A 26,918-nucleotide genomic window follows, 5' to 3' on the forward strand; every position below is an offset into this window, starting at 1 on the left:
ATTGCTAAGTAGGGAGCTATTGTATCAGCGTAGTATGAAAGGAACCTAATCGGTACACAGTATGGACCTGAAGACTTGCCCGTATCAAGCGATTTGAGTTGCTTCGCAACCCCTAAGGTATCTACTTCTAAGAAACTCATGCCCAGCAGCTGTTCGTGTTTCAAATTCTGGAATATTCCATTCGTCTTCCCTGGTGAAGGAATTTCGGAAAACTGCGTTCAATAACTCCGCTTTAGCGGCACAGTCGTCGGTAACAGCACCATCGGCACTGCGCAGCGAAGATATTGACTGCGCCTTGCCGCTTGTGTACTTTAGATACGACCAGAATTTCTTCGGATTTTCTACCAAATTTGGAGACAATGTTTCGTTGTGGAACCTATTAAATGCATCTCGCATTGAAGTCCGTGCCAAATTTAGTGCGTCTGTAAATTTTAGCCAATCTTCGGGGTTTCGCGTTTTTCTGAACTTCGCATGCTCTTTCCGTTGCCTCTGCAACAGCGTTCGGACCTGTTTTGTGTACCATGGGGGATCAGTTCCATCTCTTACCAATTTATGATGTATGAATCTCTCAATTGCTGTTGCTACTATACCTTTGAATTTGAGGCACATCTCGTCTACATTTGCATAGTCAGTTCGGAAGGAATGGAGATCGTCTCTTAGGAAGGCTTTATCCGCTTTTTTAAATAAAATTATTTTGCGTTTGTTTCTGGTGGATTTGGAAGAAACGGTATTGAGCCTAGCTCCAACGACCTTGTGATTACTAATTCCTGTATCAGTCATGATGCTCTCTATTAGCTCTGGATTGTTTGTGGCTAAGAGGTCAAGTGTGTTTTCGCAACCATTTACAATTCGCGTGGGTTCGTGGACTAACTGCTCCAAATAATTTTCGGAGAAAGCGATAATCTCGGAAGATATTTTCTGCCTACCACCGGTTTTGATCAAGTATTTTTGCCAACATATCAAGGGAAGGTTGAAGTCCCCACCAACTATAACCGTATGAGTGGGGTATTTATTTGTTACGAGACTCAAATTTTCTCTGAACTGTTCATCAACTATATCATCGGAGTGATATACACTCAGTTGATTCCTGTATGCGATCTACGTAGGGAATATAACCATCCCAGTCACTGTGTCAATTCACTTCGTAAGACAACGTTGGAACTATTGCTCAAAACACACATCCAAGGCGACCATTAGCTTTTGCAAGAAAGGGGTTATTCTCCAGTTTTCATTCACAGTAATGTGAAGAACGGTACGAAGAGGGCAGACGTAAAATCAGTTCTCTGGTCAGAATAGCATTGGGCCTAAACCTAAATGATTAACAAAGGCACATGGAATTGTTTTGCCAGTCAGATTTGCAAGTGGTACTGTAATTAGGTTCCACAAAAAGTAATAAACGTTAGCTATGACGTATTTGTTACTGTGTGTGGACTGTGGAAATAGACTGGCAATATCAAAAAATGATGGCCTTGTAGCTTCTGGGAAGGATTAGCAAATAAATTTAGGTTGTTGGTTGTAGTGTACTCTGGGCACAGCGCAAGTAATTTTCTACATACCTCTAAACATCAACTTGTATTCCCTTCCACCATAACTATGAGGCTGTTTTAACATTAATAGCTCTTTGTCTACTACGCCACACTTGCAGACTGTTATGACACTGTGCTATTATCTGCTTTCCACCAGAAATGTGAGGCTATTCTAGCATTCCTAGCTCGCTGCAGACTATGTCGTGCTAGCCAACTATTGTGACACTGTGATATTATACACTGTTGCAACCATTTAGGAATTAATACGTTACTCAGGTTGCTCTTATAGTATACATTACTATCCTCTCTAGCTAAATCTGGAACGGAAGTGTAGCGGTGCATTCCATGTCACTTTCCTGTGTTCCTTTCAATTCTTCTATTAGAACTTCATCTGTCTCAACCTCTCTGACCTCACAGCTTAGTGCATCAGCATTTTACTGTAAGTGGCCTGGTTTGTGGTATACTTCCTAACACTATTTTGATGGTGTTAAAGCCCAATATGATTGACTTGTGAGATTCTTCAAAATGAGCATTAACAAAAGGGCATTGTAGTCAGTGATCGCAGTGAATTATCTCCCATATTAAGAACATAATTTACTCCATGTATAAGCACTAATCATTCTTTATCAGCGGTACTGTAATTTTTCTCTCCCTGATTTAACTGATATGACCTGTCACCAATACGTGTTTTCTCAGCATTCTGTTCTTGACTAAGAATGACACTGATAGCATAAACTGATGTGTCTGTAGAAAGATTAAATGCTTCTCTCAAACTAGATACATTAGTAAAGGTGTACTCATCAAAATATCTTTGGCTACCCTCATGGATACCTCACATTTTTCTGCCCACTTAAATATTGCACCTTTCTTCAACAACTCTGTTAATGGCTCAGCCACAATGGAATAATCCATGAAATGATGAAAAGAATTTATGACCCCAAGAAAAGGTTGCAACTCTCTAAAAATAGTGGCCATTAGAAATAGAGTCTACTGCTTCAGTTAACCATGGATCGGGCTTCAACCTTTCTGAACCGATGACATGTCTCAGGTACTTGACTTGTGACTGTGTCAAAAGGCGTTTCTCTTGTTTAAACGCAAATTTGCACTCTGAAGCCCTGATCATTCTCTACAACGGTTCTGTAATGGCCCATGAAAGTATTACAATACCATCCAACACACGGTAGGCTACAATACTCTTCGCACACAAAAATCTTTGAAATGTTTTAGGCGCGTTTCTAAGGCAAAATGGCATGCATAAAAAGTCATACCGCCCCGAGCGAACGACAAAAGCAGTTTTTATCGCTCCTGTGGCGCAATCGGAATTTACTGGTAAGTAGAATGCACGTCAGTGGTGGTAAAATACCTACACTTACCTAATCTGTCCAACGTTTCATTGACATATTGGAGAGCGAAACTATCAGGTTGATTAGCTTGTTTAGCACTTTCATATCGATGCACAGATGATAGCATTTTTCCCCACTGATAGAATTTTTTGGTACCACAATAGTATGAGACGAGAAAGGACTTGCAGGGGGTTGAATTATCCGTGAAGACAGCTGTTATTCTTTAATAACTTGAACAACAGATTCAGGTGGAACTGGAGCCTGTATGGTTTCTGAGCAATTGGGCTAGTCCCTCCATTTGAAATTTCACGTTGAATATGGTCAGTTTCTGGTAAATGGGCAAACAACCAAGCATATTTCTCAAATCCTCAGTGCTACAGATTTCTCTTTGACTCAGACAAATGTGCTAGCATCTCATTTAATTGATTTCTAAGTAGAGGCACGGTTGTGAGGACTTTTCTTACTGGCTACTTCTTACACTTTAACTTATTTTCACACTGAAATTCCTCCTTTACAACCTCCTGATCTGTAGCAAGTGTTGTTCCACACACAATCTCAATATTCTTTGCCCAAAATTATCAATATGTAATGAAATACAAAACTTCTTCCCCGCTGCCTCTGTTTCACTGATGCTTGTTCCCACGTGAATCGGCAACCTGTCTAGAACATCGTTCTGACTCACAAACCAACCAGAAAATCCAATCCCATTGATGTTCAGCTCTTGACACCTGAGAATTCTTCTTGTGCAGTCGCTGATTGGGATGGGGTGTTAGTTTTTACTCCACAAATAAACAGTTCAGCTGGAGCTTGTGGAAGACGCCTCACTCCACAATTTCCTCGGGATTGATGGGCCCTGGCACCACTGAATATATGTCTTATAATGGTTGTTGTTGTTGTAGTCTTCAGTCCAGAGACTGGATTGATGCAGCTCTCCAGACGACTCTATCCTGCGCAAGCTTCTTCATCTCCAAGTAACTACAGAACCTTACATCCTTCTGAATATGTTTAGTGAAATCATCTCTTGGTGTCCCTCTATGAGTTTTACCCTCTTCGATGTCCTCCAGTACTAACTTGGACATCTGTTGATGCCTCAGAACATGTCCTACCAACCGATCCCTTCTTCTAGTCAAGTTGTGCCACATATTCCTCTTTTCCCCAATTTTATTCAGCACCTCCTCATTAGTTACGTGATCTACCCACACAATCTTCAGCATTCTTCAGTAGCACCACATTTGGAAAGCTTCTACTCTCCTCTTGTCTAAACTGTTTATCGTCCATGTTTCACATCCATACATAGCTACACTCCATACAAATATTTTTAGAAAATTCTTCCTGACACTTAAATCTACTCTCGATGTTAATAAATTTTTCTTGTACTAAAAATCTTTTCTTGCCATTGCCAGTCAACATTTTATAATCTTTCTACTTCGAACATCATCAGTTACTTTTGTCCCTAAATAGCAAAACTCATCTACTGATTTAACCGTCTCATTTCATAATCTAATTATCTTAGTATCACCTGTTTTAAGTAGACTACATACCATTATCGTCGTTTTGCTTTTGTGGATGTTCATCTTATATCTTCCTTTGAAGACACTGTCCATTCTAGTCAACTGTTCTCCCAGGTCCTTTACTGTCTCTGACAAAATTACGTCATCGGCAAACCTCAAAGGTTTTATTTCTTCTCCATGGATTTTAATTTTTACTCTAAATGTTTCTTTTGTTTCCTTTACAGCTTGCTCAATATATAGATTGAATTACATTGGGGATAGGCTACATACAACCTTGTCTCACTCCCTTCCCAATCACTGCTTCCTTTTCATTTGCCCTTCCTGTCGATCTAGTTTTTGAGAAGTTGGTATTTCTTTTTGCCTGCTTCATTTACTGCTATTTTATATTTTCTGTATTTGACCCCTGTCACCTTCAGAATTTGTAAGAGGATATTCCAGTCAACACTGTCGAAAGCCTTCTCTAAGTCTAAAAATGCTAGTCGTGGGGTCAGTTTGCCTTATGTATTCCAACGTTTCTACGGAATCCAAACTGATGTTCCTCAATGTCGGCTTCTACCTTTTTTTCCCATTCATCTGTAAAGAATTCGTGTCAGTATTTTTGCAGCCGTGAGTTATTAAACTGATAGTTCGGTAATTTTCACACCTGTCAACACCTACTTTCTTTGGGATTGGAATTACTATATTCTTTATGAAATGTGGGGGTATTTCGCCTGTATCATACATCTTGCTCACCAGATACTAGAGTTTTTTCAGGGCTAGGCTATCAGTAGTTCTAATGGAATGGTGTCTACTCCCCGGGCCTTGTTTCGACTCTTCACTCAGTATCATATCACCCATTTCACCCTCACCTATGTCCTCTTCCATTTCCATAATATAGCCCTCGAGTACAGCGCCCTTGCACAGACGCTCTATATACTTCTTCCACCTTTTTGCTTTCCCTTCTTTTCTTAGAACTAGTTTCTCATCTGAGTTGATACTCATATAAGTGGTTCTCTTTTCTCCAAAGAACTCTTTAATTTTCCTGTAGGCAGTAGCTATCTTACCCTACTACTCTACATCCTTACATTTGTCCTCTAGCCATCCCTGCTTAGCCATTTTGCCCTTCCTGTCGATCTAGTTTTTGAGAAGTTGGTATTTCTTTTTGCCTGCTTCATTTACTGCTATTTTATATTTTCTCTTTTCATCAACAATTTAGAATATCTCTTCTATTACCCAAGGATTTATACTATCCCTCGTCTTTTATCTACTTGATCTTCTGCTGCCTTCAGTATTTCATCTCTCAAAACTACCTTTTACGATGGAGAAAATCAATAGAACTACATCTAAATTCCTTCTGCATGGCCTCGCAACTTCGAAGTCAAAACTGTACTTCGTATCATGTATCTGCATATTTACAAAACGTGTTCCTGTGAGTACTATTACTTTCCCCTAATATTACGCTGCAGCAACTTCAATATGTCCTTAACACTATGAAAAGCAAATAATACACTGATAGTAGCCCCTTTATCTACTAATACTTTAACAGTCTAGTCATCTAGCATTATATTAGCCAACTCATTTACATTTCGTTAATGGACAAGTCGAACACGTGTTGTCGGCGAGGGTGGGTGGCAGTTCCTACACCCTGGGCATCACCCCACTGTGTCCTCGCAATTTGTCTGTTATTACACAGAGAATTCCGCTGTTGATAACTATACCCCTGACACTGTCCGTAACCATTACTGATGTGACCTACCACGCAGCACTTAGTACAGCATGGTATGTGACAGTGCTCAACTGAATGATTCACTTCCCATACTATTTCCAATTTGTGTCATTAACCATAATTTGGTACTGATCACTTCTTTGTGATGGGGTTGAATTAAATCGTCCTGCCTCCTTGCGAAACAAGGCTAATTTTATTGCGTCATGCACCTTGACTACTTACCTGCGGATTCTTTCTACATGTGACAACGCGTCGACGGATTCTACATATGTCTGTGCATTGTCTGACGGAATCAGTTTTGATATGAGCAATAAGAAGCCAATCGGCCAAAATCAAGTGTGTTTTACATCACAGGCGTTCTGTAAGAAGGTGGCAACACCTCCGTTGACCTTATCCAGAGTAGCAGGAAACAAAGATACTGCAGGGACTGTGCTTGCAATATCTGGCATATAAATGACACTACTAACTGCAGACGCTGCTGAGGTGCTTTCAGTGGTCTCACTCGCTGTTTACTCTGTTTTAGATAAGTGGGGCAATTCAGGAACCTGTTCCTGTAACGCTGCGTTTCGCAAGGTTAAGGTATTGATTTATTAATTGACAACAGCTAATTGACAACAGCGCAGGCTCTGTGTTAGCGTTTTCAGCAGCGGCAGCTTCCTGCAATTCTTGCAGCCGATTGATTACAGAGCTCGTATCAGACATGGTTACAAAACATGGGGAAAAGGGTACTTTAAAAACGACCAAAACTTTGGCAAAATAAGTAGGGGTCTCAGTACTAAAACGAAGAGTAAAGACCATCAAGAACAAGGTGCAACAACAGCCGCTCACGGAGGAGTGGCGACAGAAGAGGGTAACAACGCTTGGCGTTTGAGACTCGTTTTAAATATTCATGGTGAGGCGCAATAGTTATGGCAAGTTCATCAGAGTCGGTGGTACTGTACGAAGCGTCGGCGTCGGTGTTAACGATGGTGGATCAAAAGCAATAGCCTGGACCTTGAAGAGAGGGCAGAACACAGCGACCGGCATCGGGGTGGCAAGGTGATGGCTCCAACTCCCGTTGAACGCACACTCAGCGGAGGCAGCAGTGGCTCAGGCGGGTGTAGCATGTTCAGCAGTGTTGTGACGGCGTGGCTTTCAGAATATGCACGTGTGGAAAAACGTCGGATGTGGCTGAATGCAGTGATAAACGCACCACATGCAATTTCATGGGGGGAGGGGGAGGTGATATAGGATCATCTCATAGCTTGAAACATTAGAAGATGCCTCACCATGGAGTCCAGCATAGTACTATGAGGTAACAACACGCAGACAGCCCCCTACCATAGAAAACTTCCATAAGTCAGACCAATCAGTGTGTTCAATCTCAATTCTAATACTAGTGTTCAGGACCTGCTTGAGGGTAAGGATTTTTCAACATGTGGGCATCTGGGTACATGAAAGTTGGCGAAAGCAGAGCAATTTGTTTGATTTAAGAAACTGGCTTCAGTTTATACCAGAAAACTTCTGCTAAGGGATGCAAGTGGTGACCGAATGGCTACCAAATGACTGAGGGGAATACTGCCTGAGAATGGAATGCAGAAAGCACATCTGATCAGGTCAGAAGCAGGCTACTAAGAGAGTGAGCAGTCTGTCTCACTTTGGTTTTACCAGCCTGCTCTGCAGCCCTACATGACCATTCGCATTTCTCTGACTGGCTGCTGGAGGTGCTTCTAGAAGCCTTCCGTCATCATCAACACTTCGCCTAAGCTTCACCCCATCAGTGTTACCCACTGTGGGAGTGGTATGGACAGGATAAGCGCATAAACTGGCAATGACGTACGTGGAAAGCAAGCGCCATGGCAGCACAGGCCCAGCCACAGATTTGCAATGAATCACAGTTCTGCTGTAAGTAGAATAAAACTTTGATAAAGTAAAAATTAATGTTAAAAAGATAGCTTGTCCCACTCTGTCAGCCTGAATATCATACATTGTTGCTCACTGAGAACGTTCCATTGAAATAGCTCAGCGAACCAGAAAGGCACATTTGAATACCTATAAAAAATAGATAATGTAAATATATGAAAAAAACATTTTATGTAAAAACGTTCCATGCAGAAAAAATTTATAATACATTTTATGTAGAAAACATTTTTGTTTTGCGTTTATATCTGTCCAAATCATACTTAGATTATTTACTTCCTGCAACATTAGCTTAGGAAGCCTCTCTATTAACACAGCTGGCTCACCTATCTGTCTGTTCTGGACAGCTCAGATATACAGGGATAATTGTATGCATTATTGCAGCTCTCAGCCTTGCAGCAAGTGTGAGCCTCCACTGTCATCCATACAGGGTGTATTGTACATATGTGTGTGTTACTAATGGCAATATCTCGAGATCTCAAGTATGTATTCCTTTTATGAACATGGCATGAAATGTTAGGGCTTTTTTGTTATTAATTTTGTGTAACAGGTAGGAAGGTGGTGAATATGGAATTCAAATGACGAGACAGCACAGAACACAGTTTTTCACAGTATCGTTGCATAATTTGGTACAACTCTGACACAATTTTTATCAGTTCTGGAAAAATGTTAGAATTTTGGCGACATTAGTTAGAATTTTGCGGCCATTCCCGACAGTTTCAGGGAAAATTTGTTTCACAATTTGCGTCAGTTTGATGTAGTTCGAGGGGTAGTTTCATGCAGTTTGAGAAGCAAGCTAACACTGCTTGTGTTAAGTTGATACATTTCTAAGACATGTGCATTCAGTTTCAAAGGTATCTTGATACAGCTTGATGGGCAACTAGATACTGTTGTTACAGATTTTGAGGTAATGTGTTGTGGGTAACAGGTAATATGTAACAGGTAATTAATATACCTTAGCATTGACCATGTTTAATAATGAACAGGAAAATAAGAATGCGGGGTAAGCTACAACAAACAGCATAGTGAACACATTATTGTGGCCAAGATAGATACGAAGCCCACGCCTACCACAGCAGGCCAAAGAAGACTGAAGTTCAATCAAACAACAATACAAAGCAGTATTATACTAAAAAAGTATCGAAGAATAGGTGGCATACCTCTAAGAGGCATTTGGGGTTTTGCATACACACCTGCAACAAACGTGGTTCGATCACCCACAGTTTTATCAATTCTGAGACAATCCAAGGGCACAATGACGACAGACTAGCAGACATCAGCGCAGTGCCTAGTCAGAACTCTGCGATGGAAGAGTACTACTGCGTCATCAGTCTGCATTATTAGCGTAGCATATGAATAATAGTTGGTCACCAGTCATACAACTGAGAAATGTACTGACATCAGCTTCTGATCTTTCTTATCTGTGATGTGATATTATAGTTGAGACAACTAAACATTTCATGTTCTGCTGACATCAGCACTTTCCTTTCATTCTTGGAATCGTACCATGCTCAGAGCAGTTTTGCTTATTATATTTTGCTATCAGCAGCATCTTATCTGGCTACAAGCCCAGGGGGGGGGGGGAGGGAGGGAGGGGAAGGAACAAAGAGCATCTACAACTACATGCTCCTATGCTCTCACACTCATGTGACCCTATGCCTCATGCCACCACGTCCTGTGTTGCATGTCAGCAGCCAAATAAGACAAAATACTTGAACTGCCTAAAATACAGGAAAGATGATCAACATCGTTTGCGCTACTGACTTCCAAAATTTCGCTGAAAGAATGGCTCACTAGTCACATTGGTAGACCTCATTCAAAGCGATAAATCATTCACAATGAGTTTTAGAATGAGTAGAAAATATATATCTCTATAAATAAATTAAAAATATATTTACTTATAAAATATATAAAATGAACTGGGGATTCATAATTCTTGAACATGAATTTTAAGTTGCACACTGTCTCACAAATCCTTGAAAATATGGAATAAAATCATATCCTGATTCACATCACATTTGCTCCTGTAATCAACTGGACTGAAAAAACGAAGATAGTTCACTGTCTGTACCATGATTTTCTCTGGTGTCATTACTATCACCAAGAAATGGTTCCATGTAGATAATGTGAATTGTTAGTTGGTTGTCCGATAAGTAGTTTTCGCTGTCACCAACAGAGGGCTCAACTCTTGGGAACGTAACACAGCCATAAATTAATTATTTTCCATGTCTAATAAGTTGCAACATTGTCTAATGGCTGCAAAATATGTCAGCAGCGCAATAAGTGCGATGTTTAGAAACATCGATTATTAAGGATCTAGTTGGAGTTAAGTGCAAGAAAAACGGCTGAAAGACTCAACTCAGTTACAATACCTCATCCTTGTTATCGCAGTATTTGAAATAATCTGCAAAAAACACATCTTCAATGTAAAGACAGTGCGTTTTAACTTCTACAGATACATATTTGCACCAAATTAGTGACTGAATTTCAAAAGTATGTACTCCAATGCTTCTATGCCTAGTAAAAGTAGAAATTTTTTAAGGAATGCCTAAACAATGGATGTCATGAAACTACAGGAAACAGGCCTATAACTGTAGAAAAATACGTGTAAGTTGAATTACTATGGTAAGAGGGCAAGCACGAAAGCAAATTGACATTTTCAATATAAATTATTGCTCTTGCTCTTAATACAAGTCAAACTACAACCCCAAATTAAATATTTCGTCATGTACATTGTTCACAAGATCCATGTCAGAAGAGGTAAACTTTACAATTTTGTGCACCAAATTGGAGAATATATGTATGTGTGGAAATTAAGTTGCACTATCTTTACACTTCAGACATTTTTGCAAACATTTTTGACCATTGAGACTACATATACAAGGTGCAGTAATTGAGTTTAGGTTTACAGAGTTAGGTTTGTGCTTAACCTCAATTAAGTCGTTGATAACAGATGTACATATAGCAAATTGTTTGTTACCAACCTATTCTGCATGTATTTTAGAACATTGCAAAAATGTATATACACGAGAAATAATTAATTCACGATTCTGTTGCATTGTTAACAGTGTGTCATCTTTTGGTGGAAGTGATGGCTATTCGTTGTACAACAGTTGTGTAGTTCTTGTTTTGTAGAGTGCACCATCTTCTGGTGACAGTGATAACCTCAGAGGTAATTGTGATACAACGCTCAAACTATCCACTTATTTTAAATGTAGCAGTCTGCCGGTGACGGAAGGAACTGAGATGTGAAACAGGACTTGATTTTATTTTGTGTTTTGACGGTTCATGGGATATCCTTGAAGGTAAAACTTATGTTCAACGAATAGGCATTCCTGAGAATTTATTTACATTTTATGAGGAAATGTTAGTTTATAATGATTTGTAGAGATGTACGCTATCTACTCATTCCAGTATTCCGTAGCGAGTAATACATAGCTTCAAATGAAGTGAAACATGAAATACAGGTAACACATAAAGCGTAACTTCTAACGGAAGGCATTCTCTGTAAGTACATCGTTGTATTACCACCCTCCCTCCACTGCTATAAGAGTTGAGAAAACCCTGCAACTTGTATTAATGTGATTAATGTGATGTCCATAATACACAGATATGTATACGTAGCTGTAGAAGCAGTTGTGTTCTATAATTTATGGTTTCACAGCGGTAAATGACGTCAGACATTCAACAAAACGTGGATTCTGCAGTAAACGAATTGTATCCTTAAATTGAAGTCATCATCCACATCTTTCACGTTCTGATGTAAAATAATCAAATCTTAAAACAAACGGCTGTGAAAGTTGCGAGGTACGTTACTTCTGCATTTTAATGTGAGTGAGAGTCCAAGCATAGCATTGCCAGTGTGCAGAGATGATAATACTGACGTCAGATACTCAGAAAACAGATACGAAATAATGTAATTACAGTATCACTGGTGGCGTAGAATTGCAAATAATTCTCCAAGTAACATAATTTTATTTGATAAATGAATATTTGAAGAAAATGTTATGTCATATTGCACATATCTTGAATAATAACTGCTCACTATTTGTCTCAGTTGCTTTCAAGCAGTATGTTTTCCACTCGAGGTCAGTGATCAGTAATTTCGTATAACAAATTAATTTTGCCTTACGGTTTAGTAACACGCAGTGCACACAACCTCCTATTTAATGTTTCATTATTTTATTTTACTGCCACAATAACATCACTACGAAGCTGCTCCTTCAAACAAAAAATTTCTGTAAAAGGGTACGTGGTATGGTACTTAAACATTGCATTTTGTTTGAGTTTCACGTCCCTCTGCCTGGTTAGGAGAGAGTACATAATAGAGTAGTTGAAAACAAAGATACGAGGTATCTTTTTCATAACTTGAATAATAAGAAATTGGTAACCGTTTTGGGCTGTTTTCGGGCAATACAATGAGGTGGCAAAAGTCATGGAACTCCTCCGAGTATCATGTCGAACCCCCTTTCTCCCAGCGTAGAGCAGCTGTTCGACGTGGCATGGACTCAACAAGTCTTTGGAAGTCGACTGCAGAAATATTGAGCCATACTGCCACTATAGGCATCCATAATTGGGAAAGTGCTGCTGGTGCCCAATTTTGTGCACAAACTAACTTTGCTACTACCATATGTTGCCTGCTGGGACTTACGTCGGGGGGGGGGGGGGGGGGGTATGGGTGACCAGATCATTTGCTCGCTTTGTGTAGAACGTTCTTCAGAGCAATCGCGAACAATGGGGCCTGGTTCCTTGGCACATTGTCATCCACAGAAAATTTATCATTGTTTTGGAAGTGTATGAATGGTTACAACTGGTATCCACGTAGCTGAACAGAGCGATTTCCAGTCAAAATTCGGTTCATTTGGACCAGAGGACCCAGACCGTTCGATGTAAATATAGCCCACGCCATTATGGAGCCCCCATCAACTTGCACAGGATAATTGCAGAATGTGGTGCCAAACACAAACAACGTGGCACTACACAAAACTCGCGCTAATAGCATAGGCACAAAGGGAACACACATGACACTGATCTGTAAGTCCACAGCACTGGTGATAAGTTGAGTAAACTGTCCCGAAACACATATACTACAAAACGCCATGTACCACGACATCAATATGGGACATGATCACCATGCACACGTACACAGGCAGCACAACGGGTCGGCATACTCTGGGTCAGGTGGTCGAGCAGCTGCTGGGTTATAGCCTCCCATTCTTGCATTATTGCCTGTCGGAACTCTTGAAGTGTCCTAGGGGTTTGAAGACGTGCAGCGATATGTCGACCGAGAGCATCCCAGACGTGCTCCCTGGGGTTTGGATCTGTAGAACAGGCACACCACTCCATTCACCTGATATCTTCTGTTTCAAGATACTCCTCCACGATGGCAGCTGGGTGGGGCCGTGCGTTATGATCCATCAGGAGGGAGGTGGGACCCACTGCACCCCTGACATACTGGTGCAAAATGACGTCCCGATACACCCGACCTGTTACAGTTCCTCTGTCAAAGACATGTAAGAGTGTACGTGCACCAATCATAATCCCACCCCACACCATCAAATTACGACCTCCATACAGGTCCCTTTCAATGATATTACGGGGTTGGCATCTGGTTCCTCGTTCACGTTGTAAGTAGGCTGTTTATGTTTTCTCTATGTAAGTAGGCTGTTTATGTTTCCTTATTGGCAACGTTATGTAGCGCTCAATATGAAAATCACTGGCTGTGCTGTGTGCAGTCTGTGGCTGCTTTGCATTGTTGTAATACTCGCCATTGTAGTGTTAGGCAGCTGGATGTGAACAGCGCGTAGCGTTGCGCAGTTGGAGGTGAGCCGCCAGCAGTGGTGGATGTGGGGAGAGAGATGGCGGAGTTTTGAAATTTGTCATGAACTGCTATATTTATATATGATGATACCAAGGTAAATACATTGTTTGTTCTCTATTAATATCTTTCATTTGCTAACTATCCCTATCAGTAGTTAGTGCCTTCCATAGTTTGAATCTTTTATTTAGCTGGCAGTAGTGGCGCTCGCTGTATTGCAGTAGCTTGAGCAGCGAAGATTTGTGTGAGGTAAGTGATTTGTGAAAGGTATAGTTTAATGTTAGTCAGGGCCATTCTTTTGTAGAGAATTTTGAAAGTCAGATTGCGTTGCGCTAACAAAATATTGTGTGTCAGTTTAAGCACAGTCATGTATAATTGTAAAAAAGGGGAAGTTTCATATGTCGACCCTTAGCCTAGGATACCTCACTGGAATCTTCTGATTTTTCTTGTAGTTTGTGTAATTAGTGTAGATTTTGTTTATTGCTAGCGCGTAACTGTAGAGAGAATCTCCTTTGTAGTTGCAGTCTTTCATTGTTGTACAGTAAAACAGTTGTGGCATGCATGTAGATTTGCACCAAGTATTTCGCAGCTGCGCTGGCAATTAAGTAGACATTATTTCCATTGCTATGTTATTTTATTTTTGCTTTTCAAATTGTGCTTTTCTGTGTTGTCGTGTGAAATATTTTGACAATAATGGCGTGTGAAAAACGTAATACTAGGCTCCAAAGTAAACTGAGAAATAACAGTGAAAATGAAAGCAGTGTGTTAGCGCCCCCGAGTAATGAATTAACTGATGTTCAAAGTAGTAATTTGGTAATTGTGCATAGGGAAATGGAGCGGACGGCAAACAATGGTGTAGACAGTGAAACAATTAGAGAACAGGGAAGCATTATCGATCGATCGGTCGGCAATAGCTCGCCTCAGGAAGCCGAAATGACACGACACGATTTCGCAAATACTGTAGATTCAGGTTTTGGATCCTCACCGTTTTCTCAAATAAGTCAAGACACATTTTCTGCTTGTCAAAATGTGAATGTTTCCGGTGCAAATTCACTGCCGAAAAGCACTGAGGAACATGTTTCAGACACCAATGCATTGTTATTACAATTAATACAACAAATGGGACAAACACAGCAAAAGCTTCAAAAGTTAGACTCAATGGAACAAAATCTTAAAAAGTTAGACGCGATGGAACAAAATCTTCAAAAGTTAGACTCATTGGAACAAACTCTTGAACAAACACGTGAGGATTTAACTACTGAGTTACATCACATTGAATCGAAATGTCAAAAAGTCTGTAATGACGTAAGTACACAAATTTGTGAGCATTTCCAACCTATTTTTTCGCGTCATGAAAATGCATTACAGAATCATGAAGCAGCCATAAAAGAACTGCAAACTATTGTTCATGAAAATCACAACACCTTGCAAGCTAAAATTGACTCAGTTGCATCTACCGATTCGGTTACGCAACTTGCAAAAACTCAGGAAAACTTAAAGGACACAGTAGATACTCTGAAACTTGGTTCAGAAAAACATACAGAGGAAATAATTTCACTATCGGATAAAGTAGCAGAACTTTCAGATCAGTTCACTAACTTATCTACAAAGGTAGATGATGATCTGAATAACACAACACCTGTAGCCTTCACTGACACTGAAGAGTATGAACAAATTAGAAAATTCAAACAGAATCAAAATCAAATCAATACACAGTACAAAAGAGAAATCCGGGAAGTACAAGATCAGCTGACACAGGTAATTCAAGAATTACGTATTTCAGAGGATACTCGCGCCCCAATACGGGAAGAGGGACACAGAAATACGGAACAGCCACAAAATAATAACATAGGGCATTTCGGAAGTTATGAAAGAAATTGGCAATGTGCACCGAATTTTGATATGGAACGGCCGACACGACCTAACAATGACCGATATGCGACTCGCCGACATGATGATTTTGACTATAAGCTGTTCATTACTACACGTAAATTCAAAACATTTAAGAATTCTGGCAACGACATTCATCCACAAGCATGGCTCCATCAATTCTCTCATTGTTTTCCTCCCAACTGGTCGTTAGAACACAGATTAGAATTTATGTGTGGCTACTTAGAGAATGAACCAGCTGTAAGAATGCGATCGGTCATTCACGATTGCCACAGTGAGGGAGAATTTTACCATGCCTTCCTCTCAGCATATTGGTCTCAAGCTACACAAGACCGTGTAAAACATGGCATCATAATGATGAAACATTTCGAACAATCTGAATTCTCCAGTCTTGTGAAATATTTTGAAGACATGTTGCACAAGAATCAGTATCTTTCAAACCCATACAGCCCCTCAGAACTCATCCGCATTTGCTTAATCAAACTGCCTGAACATTTACGACATATTATTTTGGCAGGACGTTGCAAAGACGACATTGAAGCATTTCAGGGACTCTTACAAGAATTAGAAATTGACACTGACAATCGCGGAACGCGAAACCAGGAACACAACAATTACAGGTCACATCCGTCGCAATTCCGCGATGAAAGAAGTAATAACTTGACACAACAAGTCTATTCTCACAACGCAAATCGTGATCAAAACAGACACCACCCATATGACAACCATTGGCAGAGTAATAGTTACAGAGAAAGATCGCATTTCCGTAGTAATGAATATGACAGAGATAACCATAGAAACAGACAATATGGTAATCAGAACTATTATTATCAAGGGAGACAGAATAATTTCAGACGCAACAGTTCAGCGCGCAGTTACGATTCAGGGAGAAATTCTCCACCACGTGACCGACACGAAAGAAACTGTGTAAACTACCGACAAAACGACAGACCTGAATTCCATCAGAACTGGCGAGCTTTAAACAGAGCTGGGCCCTCTCGGCAAGGCGAATTTGTGGAAGTTAGGCCTCCTAATCCCAGTAACGACGCGCGGCATCAAAGAGACAGACAATGACTCGCACCGCAGGCATACGCGTGCGCCCGCTGGCTCAGGGAAAAATAACATTGACGCTAACCTTGAGCAAAATTCCAGTATTCTTTACGGACGAATACCGCATGATAATTGCTTTGAAGTTGAAACTCTGCGTACTAGGAAGAGTAAAGGTTTACACCACATTTCACATGTAAAACCGTTTATTGAAAGATAATCTGCTTTTTAACTAAGTCTTTGTCATAAAATTTTTCGCTTCACATTACTAATATGCTTTGTCTGACTTAGAATCTGTTAACATACAACAATGTTTGAAGTTAAATATCCAATCAAGAACCAAGAGAACTTATTTAAACAGAAATGACGAATGCATTGTTATAGTAAACAGACGTCACAGTGTTATTGTGTGTGTACATTCTTGCTTGTTTGTTGCACGATTACGTAACGACTATAAGGCTCACATACTTAGAACATTTACCAGTACTGCTAATGAGATTTTAATGCAACATTTTGGTTTATTTGAAAATACATTCTGAATTTAAAGTGCTTTCTGAGAGATACCAGATGACACAGAGGTTAGTTTATGTGACAGCTACACGATTTTTATCACGACGCTACTAATGAGTGACAATTTACAATGTTGCTTTTGTGGTGTATCTGTTTTATCTCTGCACGGTTTTCTGAATTCTTCTGGAAAGAAAAACATGTTTTAGTAGTAACTTTTGTGGTATAGCAACAATGAGACAGCCTTTTTCGTGGCACAACATTACGTTACTGTACAGTACTTTCTTCATCACGCCAATAAGCATAATAACTACGATATCTATACGCAAAGCATTTCACTTTTGTTTATCATGAGGTAAGTACATTGACTTCTGCAGAACTTAGCTTTCGGAGGACGATAACTACGACACTTCCACAGAGATTATGTTGCAACAAGGCGCACATTTAGCGCTACAGGACACGTATTTGAGTCATTAATTTTGTACTTAAAACATTTATTTTTAAAGATTTTTGAATTACAAAGAAAGTTTTCCGTGATACATTTCATTCCATTGCTGTAATCTGTAACACCTGAGGGTATAATTACATTAATCCTCAGGGGGGTACACGCTTACTTTGTGTACCATGTGTGTGGCAACCACAAGGAACCCTAGCTAATATGGTATTTGCTTATACAACTTTACACATCGGTACCATATTTCTCCAACACATAATTACACAGCTATCTGATCATTTAACTGAGACAGACAAACGTTTTTATTACACCAGTGACAGATGTTTACGCAATTACACAGTTGACTAACTTCACACTTATGAAATTGTATTTTGTCTGTACTTTGTGAAATGTTCATATTTTTTCGGAACCATTGTGATACTATGAGAGCTTTGAATGATGTATTTCGTATGGGGTCATGATTTTTAAAGTACGTTTGAGGTAGATGACACTGTTTAAATGAGCAGAGAATTCTTTTTAGGCTTAGAAATTATTGGAGGAAGTTACGACGATTTTGAGATTTGACTGAAGTTTCATGATGTTATTATTACGACGACGATGTGTATTATGTTATTGAGGAATGTTTATTTTGCTACGTATTTCTCATGATGAAATATTGAAGAAGTGTCGACGAATATGTATATGTATAATGAGGTAAGGAATAATGAGTAGTGTTTAAGGACTCTGATTTATGAAAAGGTTGTTGGAAACCAAGAATCGTACTTTAAGAGTTATGAAATGTGTGTGTATATGCATGAATGTATTACAATGCAGACGAAAATTTTTTGGACACTGTTATATCAATAGCATTTTGTTTCTACAGATTTGTAACGCAAATTCTTGACCTGTGAAATATTTTTATATGCGACTGTCACTGTAGCGGAAACTGCTGTCGTAAATATTTCCGTAAGAAAGTTAACGGACCACCTACACATAATGCGTCGTGGGCACCCAGCTGTGTCAGACGCCTGGAGATAAAGCCATTAGCCCGTGCCTTTCAGAGCACAGGAAGAAAAAAAAAAAGGGACGCCATTAACCTCGCTTCTGACATTCCTTTGTAGAAAGCATCGCAAAAACGACACGATCGAACTTGAAAACATATGATTTTTGTAATGCATTGTGGGCACACAGCTGTGTCAAACACCTGGAGAACAAGCCATTAGGGTGTGCCTTTCACCGATAATGCGACACCCTCGTTACTTGAAAACATATGATTACTCGCACTTTGTGCTAATTACTGAAATGCTTATGAATTGATGGGAAATATTCGTACATCTGCACACCTGATTATGACAAGTGTCTTTCTCCGAGAGTTGAGTGCTACTGACTTACGAAATGCCACATGACTATTGAATGATATTTTTATGCTTTGCTTTTCATAGTTGCTTATTTCATTTGATATCTGGTTTCCAGCTGTGTTGCAGCATTGCTTTTATAAAATTAAATGCTTTTGCTAATGTGAACACTTTCTGTCAACAGATCTATTAAATAATTATTTTATGATCCACATTCTTTAAAAAAAAGGAGCACTTGGAAAGGAAAGAACAATAAGAAGGAACTAGTAACAGTAACACGTAATTTTCTTTTCAAGTACATGGTAATATTTCTTTTTACAATCAGTTGTTGTGGTGCACCACTTTAATTACATAGATATTAAGATGTGAATATACATTTCCCTTATCTGCATTGTTGTTTTTACTGTAATATTTTTTCTGCTTGAGCTATGTCATGTTTAGATATAAGTTATTTCTGCTGCTATTTGCCAGGCATAGTGCTACTAAATTTCACTTTGTATTACTCTGTTAAGCTAGTTTTACTATTGATTTATTTTTATTTTTGCTGCTCATTGCATTATATCAGTTGTAATTTATGCTGCTTGCTTTGCCTTTTGTATTTTTTATCATTGCTGTTTGTGTTACTTATTTTGTGCTGCTGCATTGCCTCGTCCCTTAGTTTAGCATCTGAGCTCAGTAGATTTAAGTTAGCTTAAGAGGGGTAGACTATATAAGAAACTAACTATGATGAATTGGAAGAAATGCATTTAGACGCTATAAGAAAATGGTTTGGCCAAAAAAAAAGTATTTTAGGTAGGATTTTCTTGGAAATAAATGATGAGGTAAGATAATGGAAAATAAAAATGAGGTAAGAAATGTGTGAACATATAAACACAGAAAGCATGCTTAGTTAGAATTTTTTTTGGTGGAAACAAAGGATGAAATAAGAGGAAAGATATATGAAGTTTTGGGTTGGACTGCAGTACCAAATGTTACACTGAAAACGAACCCTGTCCTTTCCTATTGGTGTTATCCCACTATGTGTGTGTGTACCCTTGTGTATTTGTTTTCTTCCTGTCTCTGTGTAGTTTCATAGAATTTTTTCTTCTTTTAATATTAAGCTACATTCACTATGATGAGAAATACTGTTATCCTCGAATATAATTGGCATTAATAATATGTTATTTACTTGGTAAAGATGTTAGACATTATTAATTCTGTTCTGTTCAATGCTCATGTGTGAAGTTGATGTTTCAAAAGTTATTGTGATCCTTTATGTATGTACTCATGTCATAATTCCACTGATGTATATGTTTATTTCTATTCTTTTGTAAAGCCTGTGTTACTACAAATGTTATCTGTATTGTTATGTTCTTTAATGATGTATTTTGTACCTTTGTAATTGTATTTTCATGTTGTAAATTTATAATTGTACAGACACCAGTTCTTCAAATTAAGTTACATTTCACTGCACACGTTTCTGTTGGTCATAGTATATGGACAATATGTGAGAAGTAGGGACTGTTAGTGTTTGCACGTGTGTTAATGATTCAGCAAGGGACGGGATAACAGCATTGCTGGTTCTAAGGACAATTCCAAAAACTTTGTGAGTGCACAAGTGGTGGTTTATGGACTTGCTACATTATCCGCAAGACTCTTCAATGGTGATTGTGCACCTGCACAGTCACAACAGATGGCTGCTAGCTTTCTCTACAAGGACTACAGTGGGTCTACACCTTTGATGACTCACCAATACCATTATTTCTCCAAGGACTGCAGTGGGTCTGCACCTCTGGTGGCCCACCAATACCATACTCTCTACCAGGACTACAGTGGGTCTGCTCTGTGGTGACCTACCTACCAATATTCTTCAAAACTTCGAATGACTCTGCTGTGGGTTTGCTCTGTTGTGACCCATTACTTGTCTGCACGTCAAGAGTCAGCACTGTTTTTCCGTTGGAAGGACAACGCTACTTCTTCAAGACTGCATGGAAATCCACTACTTCCGTATGCATTTTCTTTTACTGCTCAGACTTTGAGAAAAACACTGTTATTCTACTGTTATGTACGATCAAGACTGTCTTTATAGACTGTGAGAAAATTTTAGCTTTTGATCAACATTGTATCAATAAGTGTGTGCATTTGATATCTTTGTTATTGTAATTATGAAAAATTTTATCAAATCATTATTGGGCACTGCCCAAAAAAATTTGTAAAATTTTTTGTGGGAGCATGGGGGCTATGTAAGTAGGCTGTTTATGTTTTCTCTATGTAAGTAGGCTGTTTATGTTTTCTCTATGTAAGTAGGCTGTTTATGTTTTCTTATTGGCAACGTTATGTAGCGCTCAATATGAAAATCACTGGCTGTGCTGTGTGCAGTCTGTGGCTGCTTTGCATTGTTGTAATACTCGCCATTGTAGTGTTAGGCAGCTGGATGTGAACAGCGCGTAGCGTTGCGCAGTTGGAGGTGAGCCGCCAGCAGTGGTGGATGTGGGGAGAGAGATGGCGGAGTTTTGAAATTTGTCATGAACTGCTATATTTATATATGATGATACCAAGGTAAATACATTGTTTGTTCTCTATTAATATCTTTCATTTGCTAACTATCCCTATCAGTAGTTAGTGCCTTCCATAGTTTGAATCTTTTATTTAGCTGGCAGTAGTGGCGCTCGCTGTATTGCAGTAGCTTGAGCAGCGAAGATTTGTGTGAGGTAAGTGATTTGTGAAAGGTATAGTTTAATGTTAGTCAGGGCCATTCTTTTGTAGAGAATTTTGAAAGTCAGATTGCGTTGCGCTAACAAAATATTGTGTGTCAGTTTATGCACAGTCATGTATAATTGTAAAAAAGGGAAAGTTTCAACGTCAGATGAAAACCCAGTGAGAATCACTATTGAGACTATACCTGGACTCGTCCGTGAACATAACCTGCAACAACTGCTCCAGTGAGCGTGTACTGAGTTCTTGACACCAGGCTTTACGGGCTCTCCTGTGACCAGTGCTTAGTGGAATGCACCTTGCAGGTCTCTGGGCGAATAAACCATGTCTGTTCTGTCGTCTGTAGACTGTGTGTCTGCAGACAACTGTTCCAGTAGCTGCAGTAAGGTCCCAAGCAAGGCTACCTGCGGTAGTCCGTGGCCGTCGGCGTGCAATGATGGTGAGATATCGGACTTCTCGTGGTGTTGTACACTATGGATGTCCCGTACTGTAGCGCCTGGACAGGTTTCCTGTCTGCTGGAATCGTTGCCATAATCCGCACATTGTGGCACACGGAGGGCCCGTGCTACGACGTGCTGTGTTTCACCAGCCTCCAGTCGCCCTAGTATTCTACCATTTATAATGTCATCAATATGTGGTCTTTGAGCCATTTTCAACACACAGTCACCATTATCATGTCTGAAACCGTCGGCACACTTACTCGCTGCACCATACTCTGACATGCACCAACACACCTCTGCGTATGTGGACTGCTGCCAGCGCCATCATGCGACGACCGCAGGTCAGATGCACCGCATGGTCATACTCTGAGGTGATCTAAACGCGCAAACCGCCGACCAGAGCGTTGTTTCACGATGTATCAGCATTATCCTTAATTTATGAGCAGGAGTGTAGGTCCAGAGTTTCGCTGGGTCTGCACCGCACTCGAAACCCTACCATCAGCTCTCATCAACAATTATGGTGACTCATCTCACCAGATCACGGATTTCAGGGTGACTACCGTCCAGTCAGTATGGTCACAAGCCTACAAGGGGCGCTGCAGGCGATGTCACACTGTTAGTAGCCCATTAAGGTCAAAATAGGCCACACCGTCCTAACAGATATGTTGGTCGTACGTCTCACATTGATTTATACGGTTTTTCAACGCAGTGTTGCTAGTCTATTAGCACTGACTACACGACTGCAGCTGCTCTCGATCGTTAGTGAAGCCTGCTGGCCACTGCTTTATCTGTGGCGAAAAATAATGCATGACATTTTGAATTTTCGCCACAGTCTTGACACTGCGGATCTCGGAATATTGAATTTTCTAACGATTTCCAAAATGGAATGTCGCATGTGTCTAGCTCCTACTACCATTCCGCGTTCAGAGTCTGTTGCTTCCTGCGCCCATAATCACGTAGGAAAAATATTCACATGCATGACACATGACAGCTCCGCCAATGCGATGCCTTTTTACATCTTCTGTATCCAATACTACCGCCATCTATAAATGTGCACCCCCTTATTCCATGACTTTTGTCACCTCTACATCCTCTATTCCTATCAGTCTGCAGGTATTTGGTACAACATATTATTTAGCTCTTCAATTTGACATTATGCGAAACACTCCATTTACTAGTGTAACGTAGCATGATCTGAAATGATATCCAGAATGCAACAGATGCCGTATCACACGTATTAACCCACATGCATGTGATGACAAGTACGACACTGGTTCAGAATTGTGGTAGAGGGAAAACGTAATGTTATGGATGTGGAGTTGTTGTGGATGTGGATTGGTCGGCCGCAGTGGCCGAGCGGTTCTATGCGCTACAGTCTGGATCCACGCGACCGCTAGGGTCGCAGGTTCGAATCCTGCCTCGAGCATGGATGTGTGTGAAGTCGTTAGGTTAGTTAGGTTTATGTAGTTCTAAGTTCTAGGGGACTGATGACCTCAGCAGTTAAGTCCCATAGTGCTCAGAGCCATTTGAACCATTTTTTTATGTGGATTGGTGAAGTAACAGAATAAGGTATTTCCTTGTAGATACAGTTCCTGATCACTACTGTAAAAAGAACTGCAATCAGTAAAGACGTTTATACTGTAACAGAGTTAAGTTCTTTTCTGTGGTGGCGCGCCCGCAGAATCGACTACGACAGCATTCGCATGCGGCGCCAACGGCTGCTGGCCGAAGCAAAAGCGCCAATGTCTCCCCCCCCCCCCTCCCCCGCCGCGCCTGCGACGCAGCTGTCAAATACGGACACGTCATTCCGCTGCCAGTGTGGCCTTGTCCACTTGCATCTTCTCTGCCGTTGGGAGTCAGACCAGCTCTGTGGATCTGCGTATTCAGTTATCAGTGACAGGAATCTGTACTTCTGGAAAGTTAATATTTGCGTTAATGTTCCTCTAAGCTCTTTATTATTGAGCGAGCATTTATCAGGCACAAGAGTTTTGTGCCTGTAGTCTTCTCCTTCCATTGGCACTACACCCCGGGGTGGAACTTGGCCGCCTCGATAATTTTCTGCTATTCCTCTTTGTTCTTAGACGTGGACCTCAAGTTACAGCAACCAATTCGGGCAGCGTCCTCTCCAACATCGTCGTTCCATCTCAACCTAGGTCGTCCTCTTGCCCTTTTTCTACCAGGTTCACTGCAGCAGGCTTTCCTTGTGGGATCTGTCTCATTGAATCGTGTTACATGTCTAACCCATCTCAGTCTACGCAGCTTTATGAACTTGACCTCATCGTCCTCTACATAGCAGTCATAAAATCCGTCATTCCTTCGCCCTCTCCAGGTCCCATTTTCATATACAGGTCCAAAAATCCCTCTCACTATACTTCTTTCATGTGATCTCGGTTTGTCGATGTCTGTGAGCCATAAGTAAGTAGGCACTTAGTCCCTTGTGATAGAAACTTGGATTTAAAATGTCGCAAAATTCAAAAGTAGAATCGGTTAGAAGCACTTGTGCGAGCCATAATTTCAATAAAGGTGGTGCCATTTGCTTCTATCTTTGAGCCCAGATAGGTGAAACATTCTAATTGCTCGAATGTCGTTCCATCAAGGGTCATCATGGTCTGTAAGGGTTGGTTAGTTCCAGTATACATATCCTTCATTAATTCTCAGGCCTATCTTCTCTGTACTCAGTTTTAGAGCTGAAAATGCACTTTGTAGATGTCTAAGTGTTCCGCTCATTAAATCCAAGTCATCTGCATATCCCAGCGTTTGTACAGACTTATAGTGGACAGTACCTCTTGTCTCAATACCCGATTCGCGTATCACTTTTTCAAGTGCCAGGTTGAAAAGTAGGCAGGAACGCCCATCTCTTTGCCTTAGCTTTAGTTCGAGTAGAAAACTGAGGTGATACCCCGTACTGCACTCGCACGATTCACCAAGGGTACTTTAGGGTGACCTATATTAAACGCACCAATTTTCCACGCACTCGCAATTCCTGCACTGCCCGGTTTATTGTGTCATATGAGTATTTAAAGTCAATGAAAAGATGGTGCGCACCAACATTGATTCATTTGTCTTTTCTACTGTTTGTCAGAGAGTATATATCTGGTATACAGTTGCCTTTGATGGTCTGAACGCGCGGTTTTAGCTTCCAATAAAGTCTTCTGCTAAAGGTGATAGTCTACTAAACAGGATATTTGATAGTACTTTATATGCAATATTTAAGAGTGTTATGCTTCTGTAGTTGCTGCGTTCAAATAGGCTCCTATCTTGTGCACCAGACACACTATCCCAACATTCCATTCTCCTGCCAACTCTTCCTTTTCCCAGATGAAGCACGGAATCTTGTAGATCCTATGATTTAGCTCAACTCCTCTAGTTTTCAGTATTTCAGATGTTATATTGTCAGTCCCTGATGCTTTATTGTTTTTCTATCGGACAACTGCTTTGTTCACTTCTCCTTGGGAAGGGGGAGATACTATGGCATCATCTTCTGGAGGGACTGGGATATCATCAATAGGGGACTCTGAAGTATCCAACAGTTCACTGTAATACTCTACCCAACGCTCCAATACCTATTGATCATTGGTTGGAAGTGTCCCAATTTTACTTTCACAGAGGTTGATGCGCGGCTTAAATACTCTTCTTTCACTATTAATTTTCTGATAATACACTCCTGGAAATTGAAATAAGAACACCTTGAATTCATTGTCCCAGGAAGGGGAAAATTTATTGACACATTCCTGGGGTCAGATACATCACATGATCACACTGACAGAACCACAGGCACATAGACACAGGCAACAGAGCATGCACAATGTCGGCACTAGTACAGTGTATATCCACCTTTCGTAGCAATGCAGGCTGCTATTCTCCCATGGAGACGAACGTAGAGATGCTGGATGTAGTCCTGTGGAACGGCTTGCCATGCCATTTCCACCTGGCGCCTCAGTTGGACCAGCGTTCGTGCTGGACGTGCAGACCGCGTGTGACGACGCTTCATCCAGTCCCAAACATGCTCAATGGGGGACAGATCCGGAGATCTTGCTGGCCAGGGTAGTTGACGTACACCTTCTAGAGCACGTTGGGTGGCACGGGATACATGCGGACGTGCATTGTCCTGTTGGAACAGCAAGTTCCCTTGCCGGTCTAGGAATGGTAGAACGATGGGTTCGATGACGGTTTGGATGTACCGTGCACTATTCAGTGTCCCCTCGACGATCACCAGTGGTGTACGGCCAGTGTAGGAGATCGCTCCCCACACCATGATGCCGGGTGTTGGCCCTGTGTGCCTCGGTCGTATGCAGTCCTGATTGTGGTGCTCACCTGCACGGCGCCAAACACGCATACGACCATCATTGGCACCAAGGCAGAAGCGACTCTCATCGCTGAAGACGACACGTCTCCGTTCGTCTCTCCATTCACGCCTGTCGCGACACCACTGGAGGCGGGCTGCACGATGTTGGGGCGTGAGCGGAAGACGGCCTAACGGTGTGCGGGACCGTAGCCCAGCTTCATGGAGACGGTTGCGAATGGTCCTCGCCGATACCCCAGGAGCAACAGTGTCCCTAATTTGCTGGGAAGTGGCGGTGCGGTCCCCTACGGCACTGCGTAGGATCCTACGGTCTTGGCGTGCATCCGTGCGTCGCTGCGGTCCGGTCCCAGGTCGACGGGCACGTGCACCTTCCGCCGACCACTGGCGACAACATCGATGTACTGTGGAGACCTCACGCCCCACGTGTTGAGCAATTCGGCGGTACGT

The sequence above is a fragment of the Schistocerca serialis genome, chromosome 7 (genome assembly GCF_023864345.2).
Source record: "Schistocerca serialis cubense isolate TAMUIC-IGC-003099 chromosome 7, iqSchSeri2.2, whole genome shotgun sequence".
NCBI classification, from domain to species: Eukaryota; Metazoa; Arthropoda; class Insecta; order Orthoptera; family Acrididae; genus Schistocerca; species Schistocerca serialis.